The sequence below is a fragment of the Uranotaenia lowii genome, chromosome 3, assembly GCF_029784155.1.
Source record: "Uranotaenia lowii strain MFRU-FL chromosome 3, ASM2978415v1, whole genome shotgun sequence".
Classification (NCBI taxonomy): Eukaryota; Metazoa; Arthropoda; class Insecta; order Diptera; family Culicidae; genus Uranotaenia; species Uranotaenia lowii.
The window spans coordinates 207,568,042-207,586,911 of record NC_073693.1 but is presented as its reverse complement, the minus strand read 5'-3'; the positions used below and the strand labels follow the sequence as shown (position 1 = coordinate 207,586,911).

General features: G+C 32.0%; 1 protein-coding gene across 2 annotated transcripts in view; it reads left to right on the top strand.

The window, feature by feature from the left end:
- Window positions 1–18,870, top strand: part of LOC129751883 (lachesin) — a 338,054-nt gene that overhangs the window by 261,484 nt on the left and 57,700 nt on the right. The window lies entirely within an intron of this gene.

The following is an 18,870-nucleotide window of genomic DNA, read 5'->3' as shown; positions in this document are numbered from 1 at the left end:
CCTTAGCTAATTAACTGTCTTAATCACAATTTTGGTGAAGGAATGTCGCATAAATTCTCATGAGTTTTCGAAATAAATTACATTCAATTTGTGTTGTTTTAAGGATGTATTCCAAATTTTAAGCAATAATTTTCTAAAATTTTTATTCTTCCAGCACGAGTCGTACATTATTCGTGGATTGTTGAATTGAATAATTATGACGAGTGATTAAAAAATCAATTTTTGCAAATAGTTGCATACGCAATTTTCTGCAATGCCAGAAAATACCCTTTTGAAAATCAATTCATGGGAGCTGCAGGCAACAGTTGTCGATTTTCATTCAAAATCAAAACAGTGTTTTTTTAGAAATTATATCGAAAAGAATCATATCGACACTTTTTTTTCGGTAGAAACAGGCCTTTAAAACTTCTCTTGCAAAATCAAAAAAAAAAATTATAATAGAGTTTCAAATTCGTTATTTTCACTTTCAAGTGTTATTCATTGATTTCAAAGGGAATTTTTTGGCAATACATAAAAATTCGTATGCCGTTCGTGGGAAAACTTTAATTTTGTATCTTGCATCTAAAATGTTAAACTCGTGCAAAAACATTCACTCTATTATAACTTTAAATAACAATTAGATTTTAATAAGTAAAATAAGTCTTCAGGAGGTCCCAGAGACCATAAATGTTCACGCCCAGCTTCTAGAAACAATATATATGTTAGATCCGAATAGGTATAGGGCTCAAGTGCTATTTTAAATTATTAATGTTTAAATTTTCATGTGAATCATAACTGATGTTATTCAAAAAACTTTCCAAAATATCGAATAAGAAGTTTTTTAAAAAAGACAAAAACTTTAATTCTAGCAAAAACGGTAGTTACAAAAATGATAACTGGATATCAAGTTGAAGTCTAGTTGAAATGCAAGTTGATACTTTTCTGACGATAATTTAGAGTTCCAAAAAACGGTTAATGAGTCAATATTTAGAACAAGTTATCAGAATCAAACTTGCCAGCCTTATATTAAAGTCAAAATTAAACTCAAGATTCAGGATAAAAATTGAAAAATTAAATTAAAGTCCACAATGAGAACTATAACCCTCAACACTGAACAGTGGGAAAATTTTGAGCTTTATTCGAACAAAAAATAGATACATTAACCCTCTCCCGTTCCAGAAATGTTTACTCTTCTCAGTCCCTGGACTGTCAATTTGACACTCTACATTGACATTTCTACAAAATTTATAGTTTTGAAAATCTCGTAACGTAACTCAAATATGTTTCTCAGTCATTATTCACATGCAACACTTCAATTGTTCGAAATTCAAAGTCAAATAAAATTTCGAAAAAACATGCTCGGCAAAAATGACTATAGATCAGCCACAAATACTCGAAAAAATTTCAATTCGTGTTCAAGAAAGCTCCAGTTAGAAGCTGTACTTTTCAATCAATAAACCGTCAAAATTATTTAGGTTCCCAAGATAAATTTTGAAAAGAGGATTGAAAAGATAACGTTATTTGGCACATTTTTGCATTTTTAGATTGTCAAAATACGAAACACAGAATTTTTGACGAATTTAAAAAAAGCACTGTTTTTCTAACTTTTTGTCAATTTGCAATTTCTCAGACTTTTTGCACTTAATTTCAACTAGGCTCTGCATTTTGACATTCAAGAGCGGATTAGAGTTATATTTGGTCGGATTTTGACCAGACCGAACTAAGCGCCATCAGTAGTTTTTGGAAACACTTGACCTTTAGGTGCAAATTTATTTTCAAATTTTTTAAAATTTTTTTCTTTCTAAATATCCTCTTGCATTGCGCTCAGTTCAGTTTGGTCAAAACCCGGCCCGGCCGAAATTTTTCCAGGAATTCAAATCCGCCGTCCAAAGACATTTGAGGGAAGTGTTATTTGACCCTTATTGACCAGTAAAAATAAGTCATAACTTAATGTCAAAACAGATCACTACACTCAGTTGATTTTTAACAAATTCGAAGCTGGTTTCATTTCCAGAGAAAATTTTACGTAAAATCAGTTTAACTTCAGCTCCTTAAAACTGCAACTTCCTATTCTTGGAATTTTCATTCCAAATCATCCCACAGTGCCCTGCTTTTGATTTCATATATGAATATGATTATTTTAGTTTTCACACAATTCCTCCTAAATCAGACCCAAAGTTGTTTTCTTGTTTCTTCAAAGTCAATAATTTAATAACAGTTTGTTAATTCTAATTTAAGAAGAGAAATTCAAAATTCTCACATTTTTTTAAACATGAACTTTGAGCAATTCTGGAAAAGTTTTTTGTATTTAATGTTCAAATAAAAATATAAAAACTAGCCAAAAATGTAATTAAAATGCAACGACAAATTGGAAGAGCTACACAAATGAAGATGGCAAACTTCATGGAACTTCAAGAAAATTGGAAGATTTTCATTTCGGCCACAGCCTGTAGCGTAGAGGATAGCCTTCAAGTCTTCTAAGCCAGCGCTGCAGCGGGCGTGAGATCGAATTCCGGACACGACATACATAGTACATGTTCTGTGGGTTGGTGGTTTCAGCATATTTGTAAGATACTTGCCATCATATCCTCGCAAGATATACGGTTAGAGATAAAAAAAGGTACCTCTTCGAGGAAACATCAAGTTTCATTGAGATCCTGTATGTGTTTGTGTTTATTTTTCTTCAATGATTCCTTGTTAGCCTTGCAAAATAGACAAATGTACATTAGGGTATGTAGAAATGCAACTTTTCTCGAATTTTAAATACTCTGTAGTCTTAAAAGTTTCTTTTCGGTCAAAAGGAACGACAGAGTTTTTGCAGATTTTTCAAATAACATTTAGGTACCTGGGTTTAGCTTTAAACTTGAATGTGGTAAAACGCGAAAATTTCTTCGGAGAATGTCACTTTTTTGGTTTAAATATATTGAATATTTGTTTGCATGACGCAGAGGGCACATCAAAAAGAAGTTTAAAATCCTCTTAATAATACAAATAAAAATGGAATAGAAATAAATTCGCAGGTTATACAAATGGTATTCCAATTTATGGAGCTTACTGGGAAATTCTTTGGCTACAACTTTGCCCAAGACGGCAAAGCGATAAGAGTAGCGAGAAAAAAGTTATAACTCCTTAAACAGAGCCATAGTACATAGAAAAAAACAGGTAGGCCATAGTGCTTAACCTCACTCGAAAGCTCCGTGTATGTACACAACTTAAATAGTTATGAAAAATTGGCAGTTTTATATGGAATAGCAATCAGAATTTTTAATTTCTCTGTCGATAGCCATTCGATTCTTTCAAAAGGGCTTTAGATTAAAGATTGATTCTTCCGGCTCATCGGAAACTAATTTTTGCATTGGATTTTCGGATCTGAACCATAAATAATGAGCATTCAAAAGTAATTTTCATCGTCAACCCTCTGTTTTTGACAGCAAACAATGTAATATTTTCTTCTGTCTGTGTAAATCATTAGATAAATAATCTAAAATACTTCGTATTTCTGTGATGAAAAGTCAATTTGTTTGAATTTTTATTCATATCCCAAAAGAAAAAGTCCTCACAAGGCAAAAATATAACCAAATTTTAGTTTTAAATCGAGAAAAAGCCCATTGCATATTTCATTAAGCGGTGTTGAAAAGCCAAGTATTGTTCGTTGCATTAAAAAGCATCAGTGCATATTTTTCTCATAATTTTATTTGTTGTCAATTTTAAGAAAAATGTCATTTTTTGATAAATTCCATACATTTGCTAGTTTGTTCCATAACTATTTTTCGGGGCCTCTTACCAATATGTTGAAAGAGAGCGGAATGGTCTACCTTGTATATTTCAAAGTACTATGAAACAGAGCATTCTTTTTTCATGGAAAGAACCTAGCTTAAGGTTGCCAGATTGCCCGGTCGAATCCGGGTTTACCCTGATATCTAATGCAAAATTTAGAAATAATCAAGCCCAGCCCGGTTATTGATTTGACAGTCTTGAAATGTTCTTATGAAACGATCATCATTAGATTCTATATCGTTTGCAAAATTAAAGTTAGGGTTACCAGAAATTCGGAGTAAGCAGATACCATGATTTTGCAAAAAAAATCATCAAATAGAACTGTCTTTTTTCCAAATGTTTGAAATGACAATTAATTTTTAAAATTAATTTGCAATAAAGTTTATGCATTTCCAATGGTGCAGCTTATTGCAATAGAACAAAACGATGCCTTTATTCAAAAGAGTAAACCTTGTTTATAGCCTGCAACACTGTCTCACATTAAGGACAGCGAAGAAAAACTTTGTATCTCAAAAACCACTGGACCTTATTGTATAAAATTTTGTATCTCTGAGTCACCGAAAACGTTTGGTCCATTTTATTGAATATAGTGTCATTATTAAATTTATAAAATTTGAGATATGATTCTAGTGCTGGCACCCCAAGTAACCAAAAGTCACATATTATTTACTTGAATGAAGGCATTGAAAGTTACATATTGGCTGGCAAAGAGAATCAACTGCCCGATTCCCTCAAGTGAACTTCAGTTAAGTAGTCAATAATGAACTCGAAAGTTGCAAAAGTGATTTATATGTTCGTTGTATGTGACTTGTTTCGCCCAATTCCCATTAGTGAACAATATGTACTCATTAACGAACTTGAAGGTTGCAAAAGTGATCTATACGTACGTTATACGGGACTTGAGTCACATAAAGAGCACAAAAGTGCTCAATACGGGATTTTGTAAGTCACATAAAAGCACAAAAGTGCTCAAAACGGGATTGGATAAGTCACAAAAAGTGCATTGATGTGCTTTCAAAATCAAATCACCACTTCGAGTTTTAGTTTCAGTTAGAACAACAACTAGGCGTGGCGGTGTGGTAGCGTGTTCGATTCTCACCACGAAGGTAGGGGTTCGATCCCCAAACAGGACAAATTTTTTTTCAATAAGTAATTTATTAATTCTGATGCGATATATGTAGGAAATGTAGGAAAGAAGCAATTGAGCAGATTGTTGAGTTTGGAATCCAGCGCGTGGCATCATGGCGGCACCGGTACAGAACACAGTGAATAATCAAGAAAAAGTGATATATGAACCGAAGTCAACGGTTCATTTGAGATAGAGTGAGATTTTTTGCTCATTTTGAGGTTTTTGGAAGATGAATTAAAAGGCCGCTGGAAACTGAATAGAAGATCATTAAGACTTGTTTTGGAACTTGAAAGTTTCAATAAGAACTTAAATTTTGAGCTGCATAGAACGTACATCATATCAATGATGAGGCTGAGTAAGCGTTTTTGTGTCTGTTTTATGGAACTTTTGGTTGCTTGGGACATTCGTGACGAGCGAAAAATACGAGATATATCGAATTTGATCTGCAATTCCTATTCTATGACATGTTCAGTTATCGTCTAGGGACATTTTACTATTTACTGCAAAATCGCATTCCGGCTTTTCGAGAAAGCAGAACATGTTTCTCGAGAAAATGAAATTTTTTTCATGATTGTTTCTTAGACAATTTGAATTGTGAAAAAAATAATGATTTATGAATATAATATGCCATGAGATGGCTAAGGTTTCTAGAGGTTGGTAAAGATAATATCGATAGCTTCAGACAAGGTTTGTTCGTTTTTTTCAAGCTCAACAAGCTGCACGTTTGGAAATACCCTAACTTAAATGAAAATGTGATTCGAACAAGAAAAAAGTAAGTTCCACCCAATTTTAGAATAATTCTTGCAAAACCATTGCATCAGGTGACTCCAAATTTCTGGTAACCTTTACATTTTTTTGAAAATGATAGAAAATCTTATGAAGATCATTTCATCAGAACATTTTCAGACTCGAAAATCAACGATTTTCTTGTTAAAATAATACATCGTAAAATTGGACAGAAAATCAGTCAGTGTTGCTAGTTTCTTATCATGAAACAAAGAATGCTCTTTTGCTGCTTTATTTATTTCTATTCACTATTCTTACTGCTTTGTCGTCTTGGAAAAAGGAATTTTTTTTAGTAAGATTCATATATAGGAGTATTTTGGCTTCGTGTGAAAAAAAATATTTAAGAAAAACCAAAAAAGGAACATTTTATGAATACATTTTTGTGTTCGAGTTTCATACAAAATTAAAAAAAATAAATAAATAAAATTTTAAATCGAAACCCGGGTACCAAAATCTTATTTAAAAATTTTCAGAAATTCTATCGTTCGTCTTGATCGAAAAGGACATTTTTAAGATTACAGGGTTTTTTTTAATTTAAAAAAAAATCTAATTTAATTTCAATAGATTTCTATCATTTTTGTGGATCAAAACATCTTAGGCACTTCAAAAATTTTAAAATAGCATTGAAGGTTTTTTTCAGATTTATTATTGTTGAACTTTTTTCTTGTTAAGAGGTGTTTTAATTTTTTTAAATGATTAGTATGGGAAAGTGCCACTTTTTATGTTCCAAAACTGCGTTATAATAAAAGAAAAGATGAAATTAAAAAAATATTTGGGTTGCAACATTTTTAGGGTTTTTTTAGGCCTTTTTTAAATTTTGTAATAAGTTATTTTCTCCAAGTTCTGACTGTTTAAAAAAGCAATTTTTTTTGGATTTTGGTGGGGAATCGTGGGCCACAAAATCCAAATTGACCAAATAACATGCAAAGTTTACAAGTTGACCCAAACTGTAATTTTATAGCTTATTTCGTTATTTTAAAGCAATTTCAGGTGATGAGATAAAAAAGAGAGTTGTGTATGAACGAATACATTTAAAAACCTAGCTCGCGAACGTTTTGGAAAAATTCCTCATATAGGATGGAACAACTATTTTTCATAACTTTTCATTTGGCTTTAAAAAAAACTATACAGATAGAGAAAGCGTATTTTAAGTTCTGTATGTGTATAAAAACATAAAAATATAGGTTTCTTAAGATATCCTATAAAATGTGACCCACGATTCTCGACAAATTATGGTTTGCAAATTTCCTTTCCCACGTGAATGAATCATGAAAAATCTAAGATCATAAGCGTATGAGCATATTTTTTATGAGCTTTAGGCCCCCCCCCATCGATGCAATAAGCGAGCGCTTGTTTAATTATGTAAGTAATTTTTAACCTTTTTCAAGCTTGATAAATAAAAGAAGCAAATGATGCGTGTTTAAGACAACAACATATAGAAAAAATTGCTTACGCAAATCAACGACGATGGCAGTTGGATTGAGATTTTTATCTTAACACACATCTGAGATATTCGGAGTGGCCCACGTCACCCCACTCTTCCATTTGATTCATTATTGTTTATTGTTTATTGTTTAAAACATCAACGGATCACATGTTGATCCTAATTACTACACTATAACTAACAAATTAAAATTAATATCAACATAAAACTACACAATACCAGATACACTTAAAATTTTTCTTCGGAATACGTTCCTTGAGACGTCGAAGTCGAAATGTTCGGAAAACCGATTAAAAGTTTTTAGAATGCCGATGAAAGCGCTGTTAGCACCGTAATTGTTCAGGCGAATAGGTACGTAGAGCTGCAGGTTCTGGTTTCGTAATCCTCGTGGTCGTACGCTGAGAGGTATAGCCTCCAACAGTTCGGGGCAGTCGGTTCTAGATGTTAGAAGGTCCGCTACAACTAGAGCACGTGTAGCATTTCGGCGTACTTGAAGCGTATCTAAGCCCATGAGTCGGCAGCGGTTTTCATAGCTTGGTAAACGATACGGATCTTGCCAGTTCAGGGGTCGTAGAGCGTACCGCAAGAAACGCCGCTGAATAGCCTCGATTTTCGCATATTTTTTTGAGTACAACCAGACGGTTGCTTTTCTCATAAACTCATTCAAAAGAGTTGTCATTTTTATAATATGTTTTCCACGAGTTTTCTCAGTGACATTCCAAATAAAATGTTAAACAATTCCATACATCACGCGGAATGTTTTCCTCTTTCATGTTAGTTTATGGTCGGGAGTAGTGTCACTTTTTCCGAGCTTTGTTTCCATTTGTCGTGTGCCAAAAAAGGAAACGTCTTTCTTAATTCCGCTCCAAAGTGGCACCCTCTGACTTTGCGCTCGATGAACTCGACGCCCTCGACTCACAATAATGGAATCCAACTAAATGGAGCAAAAGCGCGAAACGGCCCCAGTCAGTTTTGCTTAACTCAATCAACACGCGAGCCAACATTTCGCGCCTCGCAAAAGTTAAACGAAAGTCATAAAATGTTGGCACCCTTCTTCGTCGTGACACGTTCCCATAACTTTCCCGAAACCTTCAAATTCCCATTTACAATTTGAGTTAGTGGCCCGACAGACGGATGAACGAACGAACGGGAAGGAAAAACCATTCGGTTTTCCTGAGCTAGGGCGAAGAAAAAGATAGAAAAGTGTCTGTGTCTAAATATGTCTTTCCTCAGCCAGGCCCCCGTTTGGCCATCCTGGTTTGTTGGCAGCATCCAATTTTCCGAGACCAAACTAAATACCAGCATCTGCCAACCCCAACAACAATCAACACCAGGGGCCTTCTTCCTGGCTTTGGAAAAGTGGCAAATGTGTAGAATATTGTGGTCTAGGACTGGACGAACTAACTTATTTTGGAATGTGGTTTTGCATTTCGTAGGATGCAGATAAGAAGTACCGTAATCCGGGGTAATATTGATCACTTTTTTCAATATTTTTCTATTATTATTCCTGTTAAGGGGAATGTGGCATGTTTCATATTTTTAAAACCAGTACTGAACTCCTATGAACGTAAAACATGGTTGCAGAAATTTATTGGACTACTTTAAATTTGATTGAAAAATCGATTTCGTCGCTGTTCAGGAATTAATGCTTTGGGGTTATATTGATCAGTCTCTATTTTGACGGTTTTAACGAGTTTTCTTGATCATAAAGGATACGAAACACCCTCAATTATGTTTAAAAATTCTAGTTTATCAATTTTACCTTGCTTTTCAACGTTTTCTTATAAAACATTTATAATCGAAAAATCAATTATTCTGCATACATTTAGGGGCAAAAATCATAATAATTACTAAATAGTTTCAGCTTCAAAATACAAATGAAATTTTACCTTCACGCGTTCCTCTAGGTCCTCCCACTAGTTCCATTTACATTTTTTCTTCAAAGTAAATCATTTGATAGGACTCCTACCCATTTGTCCAATAAGGGCTTACTCTTGGAAAATGTCTATAATTTTAAATACCAACAATTTATCATTAAATGAATATAAAAATAGCGCTATAACTATACATATACAAAGAATAAAAGTTGTTCTTTCACATTCAACCACCCTTTTGCTTCTAAATACTTTTTGGCATCATCAGGAGAGCTGTTTGTTTGCGAGCTTCGGAAAAATAGATATTTTAAGATTTTGAAATTACATTTACTAATAGAAAACCATTTCAAATGCTAACCAATTTTTTTTATTTGATACTTAATTAGGCTTTCAAACATAGAAAAATGTTTTCAAAAATTCAAACTATAGACTAAGTTATTGATGATAATGTGGAAAAATTTATTGATGGTCAAATTTACCCCGTTTTACGGTACGTAATTTCTCATATTTGTGAAATAACTAATATTTACCTGATTAAAAAAATTACTTTTTCAGCAAGCATCATTTTCTTGCATCATTTTCTGATAAAAATAATTTTTGTTCAAACCAATAATGGTACCATTCATCATCACTTCTATTTGAAAGTCTGCAAAAAATATACCACAACGATAACTAAAAGTGGGTTTTTTCAATTAATTACTGTCTTTTCAGCACTGGTCGTTGAATTGTGATTTAAGTTTATTTAGTTTCGTTTTTCTAGCGTATTTTCGAGAAGTTTTTCCACAACTTGAATTTGATCTAGAAGGACCGATTTGGTGTCTCACAACGACCAACGACCAACGACCGATGACGAAAAAATGTATTTTGATTTGAAGTTCCGTATTAAATCATTGCATTGAGATGTTGAGCAAAGTTGTCTAAATCACAGAAAAAAACTTAAGTATCACAGATTTTAAAGCAAATCTCAGATTTAAGTTACAGATTTAACTGGTTTGAAAAATCTAATTACAGATTTCATAGATTTTAGATAGATTGAGGGATAGAATTTTTTAAGTTGATTTTTAAACACATTTTGACTTTGGTGATGAACAACAAATATATATATATTTTATTTTCAAAAGGTTGAAACAATATTATAAAGTTTTTTTTCCAAGCAAATATTCGGCGTTAAATATTTTGCTTTCAATGCTAATCATATCTTGTTATTTGAGAAGCTTAAATTGTTATTCAATTTCAATATTTGAAAATTCTTTTGGTATTTAATTGGGGTGATTTGAATTTTTAATTCCCACGAACTTTTTTTTAGGAAAGGCTTATTGAAAATGGGGAGCCCGAACAGTCGCTTTGAATTTATCCCTTCTTGATCCGGCCTCTGGTGATGAATGATTTGGTTAGCCTTCTTCCTTTTGTCGTGATTCATGTGTATCCATCTTGCATATTTTCTAATACTGTATTGCTCAGAAATTCTTTTCATCAATTTTCATTCTCTATTCTCCATTTTGAAAAACTTGTTAATATTATTAAGTCGCTTAAAATATGCACTATTCGCTATGGTTTCTAGATATTTTTAAAATTTTTCTTCTATACACAAATATAGACCTGTTTGAGAGACAATTTGAATTAAATTTGTAACATTAGAACTCACTTTATCAATATATTCAATTCAATATGGATGATCATCGTTTGAGAGAGCGACTAACTATCTGTGTAATTTTCCACAAGCTTTGAAACTTTTATTGAGATTATTAACTAACAAAACAAATATTTTAAAATGGATTGCAGGACTGAAGTTTTATATGTTTAACCAGGCCCGTACGAATGAAATTCGAATCGAGCAAGAAATGATAAGAATTTTTCAAAAATGCACAATAAACAAGAATATTAATTTAAAAACTTTTCTTTTAATGTCCATCACACTTACTATGAAATAAAAATATTTTACTGATCCGATTCAATATCAAACAGAATCTAAGTTTTAAAACAATGTTTTTACCGGATAATAATTCATAATTTAACATAATTGTAGGATACAGATGAACATTAGCAGAAATGAATATTTTGAAATAATTATTTGGCATCTTGTCGATATATACATGGAAATGAATGGTTCTAGTTGAGTGTGTAAAAGGCCTTTTTAGAAACAGTTAGAATAGAGAAAGAGATGAGGAAATGCAAATATTCGTGAAGCAATCAGTTGAGTAACGAATTTTGGCAGTAACGGACGTTTTCTAAGTGATTGTCCGGGAGATGCCTTAGAAGAATCCGACAATGGCGCAGTCGTGGCTCTTCGGATTAAGTGAATATCTTCCGCGTGAAAAGTACAATGTGTTAAGTGGTGTTAATTATGCGAAAAAAAGTGAAACAAATTGAATGTGAATGAATTCTTAGAAGCTTACTTCCGTAGATATAAAAATAACAGGACTTCGATGAGAAGGCGGAGATCCTATTAAATGATGAAAAAAAGATATTTCATAAGTAAAGGAGTTTCGATGGGAAGGCGAAGCTTCTAAAAAATAAAATTGTAAAAAAAATAGAAGTTGAAAAAAATCAATAAAAAAATAGAAGTTGAAAAATTGAAGTTTCGATGGGAAGGCGAAGCTTCTGAAAAATAAAATTTTAAAAAATAGAAGTTGAAAAAAAATCAATAATAAAAAAAATTGAAGTTGAAAAAAAATTAATAACACTGAATGAACTTCGATGGGAAGGCGAAGTTCTTTTATAACAATATTTGGCTTCGATGAGAAGGCGAAGTTGAATGATTGATAAGCTGTGGAATTTCGATGAGAAGGCGGAATTCTAAAATACAAAAATAAAAGAATAAGAAAAAAAAATAAAACGGAAAGCTTCTAAGATTTCTTTCAAGAGTTTCAAATTAAAAATTAGAGGATTTAGATAAGAGAGTTTTGAGATGAAAAAACATTTTAAAAAAGGATGTGCCATAACTGATTTACAGTGAAGAAAGTTTTCACAAGCTTTCATTCAATATATGTTTAAGTTGATGGAAAAAAGTATGATGATAACGAGTTGGAAAATTGAACAAAAAAAGTTGAATCCAAGAAGGTAAAGCTAATAGAAAACATGAAAAAGAAATCAATTAGCTCACCAGGTGAGAGTAAATTTAAAAGAAATTTGAAATTGTTCTAGACAGTTAAAGGAAAAAAAAAAAATAATTGAAATATATGACGAGCAACTACAATAAAAAAAAAAGAAATTAAGAAAAAGAATGGTGACCAAATATCAGTAGAAACTTAAACTTTACTGAAATTCAAAAGTTAAAATAAATAATCTAAAATATAAAAAAAAATCAGCGAGAAAATATTACAAAATAAACTAAAATTTGTTATAGATAAATATATTATGAGATAGAATCTAAACCAATCAAAAAGACACATGGTGAGAAAAAAAAAATAAAATTAATGATAACCTGATCAACGACAGTTAAATAGGAAATTGTCAAAAAATATAAATAAAAATAAAATAAGTCATAAATTGTTCCAGGCAGTAGGAGATAATTAGAAAAAACATAAGAAGGTTCCAAATATTTTATGACAAAGCAACAAAAATGGTTGAAATCGAAGCTTCACTGAAAATATAAAGTGAAAATTAATTAACAAAAAAAACTTAAATTAGCGGTGAAATTGCAAAAAAAATACGATCCGAAAAACAAATGTTGGCATAAAGAAAAATATTACGAGATAAAATCGAATGATATTTTAAAAATATACATAGACAAAATTATTAAAAATTGTTCATCACGGAGATGTAAAAACAAACCGATGGTAAACAAAAAAAAAGAAATCAACAAAGCAAAATTTTTTAAAATAAATTATAAATTCTTCAGAACGGTAAGAGAGAAAATACATCTGAAATTATGAAATTGTATGATAAAAAGAAACAGTTCAAATATTTGATGACATAGATATAAAAAAATGGTTAAAATGGAAACTTTTCTCAAAACAAAAATTTTGATTATAAATCCTAAATACAAAAAAAGGTATGAAATTGAAAAAAAATAACACAGTTGTATGAAACAAACAAAAAAAAAAAGTATAATGAAAATTTAAAAAAACAACTTAATATTCGATGACAAAGATAAAAATAATAGTTTAAATTAGAACAAAAGTATTTGGTTTTGAAATAAAGAATATACCCTAATATTTTGAATCAGAGTACAGGTAACGTTCAAGCTTAGAATTCAGATACATCGATTGAATTCAAAGATTCGGATTCAAGAACCGACTTAGTTTGAAATCAATTTTATATAAAAAATAATGTTTCTATATATCTTGGAATAAACAAAATTATAGACTTGAATGTAATGAAAATTAAGCCGCATAGTTCGGCATAACTGACTTGAGTTCAAATCATTGGTAAAGAATTGAGAGCATCCGTTTTTTTGTTCCGTATTTAGTTTCTATTTGAGATAAATTTTAATATTTAATGGAATCCAAAACATGGATCAAAAATCAAATTATAAACACAAGACAATTAGTTTTAAAGTTGTTAAAACCGGAATTCGTTAAAAACATATGAAAAACTATCGAAACATGTTGAGCCTTGCTCAATTTTAAATTCTGATTTGAGATTTTAATCCAAAATTCAAATATTTATTCTCAATACAATTTTGATAAAGAACTTCAAAAATAAAAAAGATTCGCAAAAAAACCATGTGCAACATAACTATAAAAATAGGACATCATTGAAAGAAATAGCATATTTCTCTCAACTTGTAAAAAAAAAGAATCAGTCTCAACACAGAGAACTTAATATCATCAAAGCGTTAACTTTGAAAGAGTAGGGGCGAAGGAGATTGTAGGATACAGATGAACATTAGCAGAAATGAATATTTTGAAATAATTATTTGGCATCTTGTCGATATATACATGGAAATGAATGGTTCTAGTTGAGTGTGTAAAAGGCCTTTTTAGAAACAGTTAGAATAGAGAAAGAGATGAGGAAATGCAAATATTCGTGAAGCAATCAGTTGAGTAACGAATTTTGGCAGTAACGGACGTTTTCTAAGTGATTGTCCGGAAGATGCCTTAGAAGAATCCGACAATAATGATGTGCCTTCATCTGAATAAGAGATTTCCTTGAAAATAAATATTAATTTAAGTTTACCAACTTGAAATCACAAGAAAAAAATGATAAGAATTGTTAATTATTGATCATAATAATATCCATTTCTTTTCTCCATTTTCAAATGAAGGCTTGATTTTTTTTTTATTTGAAAACAATATTTTATTCCGATTTTAAATGTTAGTTCTCAATTTTAGAATAAAATGAATAGGTATTAATTTTGAACAGAACACAGAATTGATGATTTAGTTTGATAAAATGATAAACCTATTTTATTTTATTTTAAAAGAGTCAGCCAAAAGTGAAATCATAATCATATTCAAATTTTTCCAACTATCCAGTTAAAAGGCTATTTTTTGAAGTACGCAATATTTTTTTTTATTTATAATGCAAAATGTTATTTTAATATTGAAAATTTTAAATGACAAGTTAAAAGTTGGGAAATTGGATTTCTCGAAGGAGATACTAATAATAATGAACATAAGAGAAAACAAGATTTGTTGATTGTATTTAAAGCACAAAGCATTCATAAATGGTTGATATTGTGCGATAAAATTAAGCTTTAAATATTTTACTTTGAATCATTTTTTTTTAAATAGTGTGCCTTGAAAAGAACAAATAAAACAAATCATTTTTTCTTTTTAAAAATTTTGATTTATAGGCTTCCAAGAAGATGATGATTTCAGAACACTTAAATTCAAAATAGAAAAACAAATTATGGCTTGTGATACAGCTCAGTTGGCAAGTCAGTTGCTTCCTGAGTCGATGTCCGCGAGTTCGAGGCCAAGAGTACACATCGAACACACTGGATAAGATTTTCAATGACTTATCCGCCAACTGCATCGTTGATATAAGTCGCGAATGACATTGAGATGTTAAAACGACTATAATCAAAACAAAAAAAAATAGAAAAACAAGAAAAGGATTTGTTTTTCAGCATTATAGAAGGTTTTTCTTTCTCAACTAAAACCTCTTATCATTTCAAAAACTTATTTATAAAATTCAATGGAACTGCATTTTTGACTGCGCGTACTAAACTCGAATCATTTGTCTCATTTTTTCAATCTCCTCTAGTTTAGATGATATGGTATCTAGAAGTTTAAAAAAGAATCAGATTTGAATGAATTTAACCATTGCCAACTGAAGAACTAACAAATCTATATGATAATTACAAACTGATTCTGATTTTTTCTAACATCCTTTATTCTATCAAGGAATAAAATTTATCCATATTTATAACTATATTGTAATTTAAAAGATCTTAATAAGTTAAATTCAACTATTTTACAAACTTGTAAAGATCGTCATTACAAGTTTGTCTGATAATACTGAAGAAAGTTAAAAAAGGACAGGCCGGATTGAAGCAACCCATAGGACTGTCAAGACATGAAAAAGTTTGCTCCCCCAAAAACTGTTGAAGTTTTCAAACAAATTGAAAGTTTTAGAAGTTTCTGTTAAATTGGTTTAGTGCAACGGGGAATGAAGCCGGATTTGCTGTGATTTGGCAGATGGATTTGTGCTGCTCAGTTTCCCGGTTCCTTGATCTATTGCCAAGCTTCAAATCAGGCGCCTTGGACCTCCGGACTAAAGACTGCACTAAAATTGAAGGAAGTATATATGCAGGGATTTAAAAGTTCTTGGACCGGACTCAAAACTAAGTACCATTTTTTATTGTAACATTGTCATCACATTTATTGCATTCTAACGGAACGCTCGTAAATAGGTTTTTGTATCGAAGCTTTCATAAATCGTTAATTTTTAGAGGATGTTTAATCATTTTCAAATACTTTTACATGAAAATCTGCTGTGAAATTGTTCGTTTATTTTACGATCAAAAGCTTAATCACTTTTATGTTGCTTCGACCAAAAAAAAAACAAAACGTAGTTTACAAATTTCAAATATTTGTGATTTGTGATAAAATATGAAAAGTTAAATGATCCTGTAAAGCTCAGTGCGCATTAACCTGCTATCAATCAGTTAATCAGATATGTGAAAATCTTAGAAGGAAACCGAATAGGATACTACTTCCGATGGATACAGCTACATCTTCTGACATATAGAGAATGTATCAAAAGCTTAAAAGCTAAAAGCTGCGAAAAACCATCAGGAGCTAAGTATCTTCCAATGTTTTTAAACTTTGATATTTATCGGTTGATGGACAGTTCGTTTCTTCTCGCGTTACGTTTCGGGCACATGACTTTCTTTCTAAAATGCTGCTCTTAAATGTTAGCTGATATACTTCTGACGATTAGTGAAAAGAAGATTTGAATAATATTTGAGATAAGACAAGCTATTTCATTAGGTGGTGGGAGGGACATATGAAAAGTTTTTTTATTTTCCACCTTTTCATTGCGATTACTGGATTTTTTTTTTAAGAATCGTTTTAAATATTTGAAACGATTTGGCAAGTTTAATTTAAGAATCAACCTTGTTTAGATGAAAAAAAGATTATCCGGAAAACATTCAAAATTCTGCATTATGAATAAAGTTTCAATTTCAATTTCAGTAAATTTTTTTAAGTGCATAACACTAGTCAAAAGTGTTTTCCGATCATATCCTTTTACCTAATCTACACAAAAAATTGTTTTGCTAGGATGCAGAGGTGACCTCGGTCCTAAAGCGTGAATTATTATTCTTTCAATCCCTTTTCTCCATTTTCCTTCTATCCATTGACTTCTAGGACGTGGCCGGCGCCGTTATTGATGTGTAAAGAGAGAGCATCAGTTTTGTTTATTGTGAATGTGCTGTCAATCCCAGATATCATTCATTTGACCTCTGGATAAAATTGATGGCCTCGGTTAATCACGGAGTAGCAACCATTGGCGATGTGGAATCCGTTCTTCTTAGCCACGCTTGGGATCATGGAATTTGAAATGCTTTTATTTTAATATCAGTAAAAAATTTAAAGATTGACGAAGCTTATAAAAAACTTTTTTTTTTTTTTTTTTTTTTTTTTTTTTTTTTTTTTTTTTTTTTTTTTTTTTTTTTTTTTTTTTTTTTTTGTTTATTAGGCCTTTAACTTATAAAAAGTAATTATGTGCCGAGGGTCATTTTTTATTAAACGATTTGGAAAGTGGTAAGAAAGGAAATAGGAAGTGGAAGGATATGAGGGGAAGGGGTTATTTGGGTATCTCTGGTGGTCGCACCTGCTGCATGCTCCGTGTCACGATTGATCGAGAAGATGTATTTTTTTTAACCATATCTTCAGCGACAACTTCTCCTGTCGAAGTTGTTGGAAGAGAGGTTGGAAGGGGGGTCCGTTTCCGAGGCGGGGAATCTGCATCCAAACTGATGCCATCAGTTTGAAAAGATTGTGGTGTTGCTGGAGTGTGCGTTCTTTTCTGGTTCAAGCTCGTCTGTTGGTTTGGTGTTTCTTTTTGTTGGAGTTGTTGCTGTTGTGTTGTGTTCTGGGTAGTCTGTTGGTTCTGGCTCGTTTTTACTACATGTGCGTAGCTGGTTGAGTTGCTGCTCGTGTGTACTATTCTTCGGGCTTCGTTGATTGGAACGTTTTTATCTGTGCTGAGTTTGAGTGCTGCAGATTCTGCTGTCCAAATGGGGCATTTTCTGTCCAAGGGGGAATGACCTGGTGATTTGCAATTTCCACAAAAGGGTTCGACACGGCAGTTAGCACTTTCGTGAGTTTCAGAACAATTTTTACAAGCCAACTGATTCTTGCTACGGCTTTTAGGGTGGCCGTACTGCAAGCATTGTCGGCATAACAGAGGCTGCGAATAGTAAATGCGCGTGCGAACTCGAAGGAGACCGAAATTTATAAATTCCGGAATGATGGTGCTGTTGATTGTAAGAATCAGCGTTGATGTACCTATGATTCCTGCTGGGTTTTTTTTTGTTATGCGGCGAACATCGATTATTTTTTGAGGCGCTAGTTCTTCCAACAAAAGTTTGTCATCCATTCCATCAACTTCTCGACAGGTGACCACTAATTTCCGCTGGTTTAAACTAGGATGACGACCTTTGACAATCGGTGTACCATCCAGTAGAGTTGATAATGTTGTCAGCTTTCTTCCTTGGTCCTTGTTCCTTATCTTGAGCACGTACCATTTTCGAGATTTTTCGTAAAAGGCGCCCTCAATTTTACCCGCAAAGTTCTCGATGGAACGTCCAATCAAGAACGGATTTTTTGGAAGCTCTTTAGCTTTACCTTGAAGCGTTAGGTAATATAACCGACCGTGCAAATTTTGGGGATCCATCCATTCCGGAATGGTCCGGTTTGGATGGTCACCCGGTGATGGGCTCATCACCGCGCGCTGCACAACACTTTATCGAAAAAAAAATTCGCTGCCTTTTGATCGATGATCGAGAGTGGAACACATCCGACACCGACGAAGGCTAAGAGGAAACTATATAAAAAACTATTGATAAAGAATATTTTTCATATTGTGTTTCAAGTTCAATGATTTAAGGTGGATGTGAGTACAAAGATAAAAAAAATGTAACCTTACAATACAAGTGATTTTACATTTTCACACCGACGATTGAAAAAATTTGAAAAAGAGTATAGCAGCTCAACCATTTCTATGAAAATTACATGTCAATGCATGCTTATTTCAGCGCCAGCTTCAATTTGTCAGTTTTGTATTGTTTTCATTCCTGTTCGTTTCCCGTCCCGTGCTGCGTCGGCTTAAGTTGTTAGTCAATTTTTTCAATCAGATCTTCGATGCTCATTAAAGGTAAATCAATATTGAAAATAGTTGTGACTGACTTAATAATTTCACACTTATTGCTGTTATTTACAGGAAATTGATGCTGAATCCCCAAACCATCATAGCCCCAACTGTGC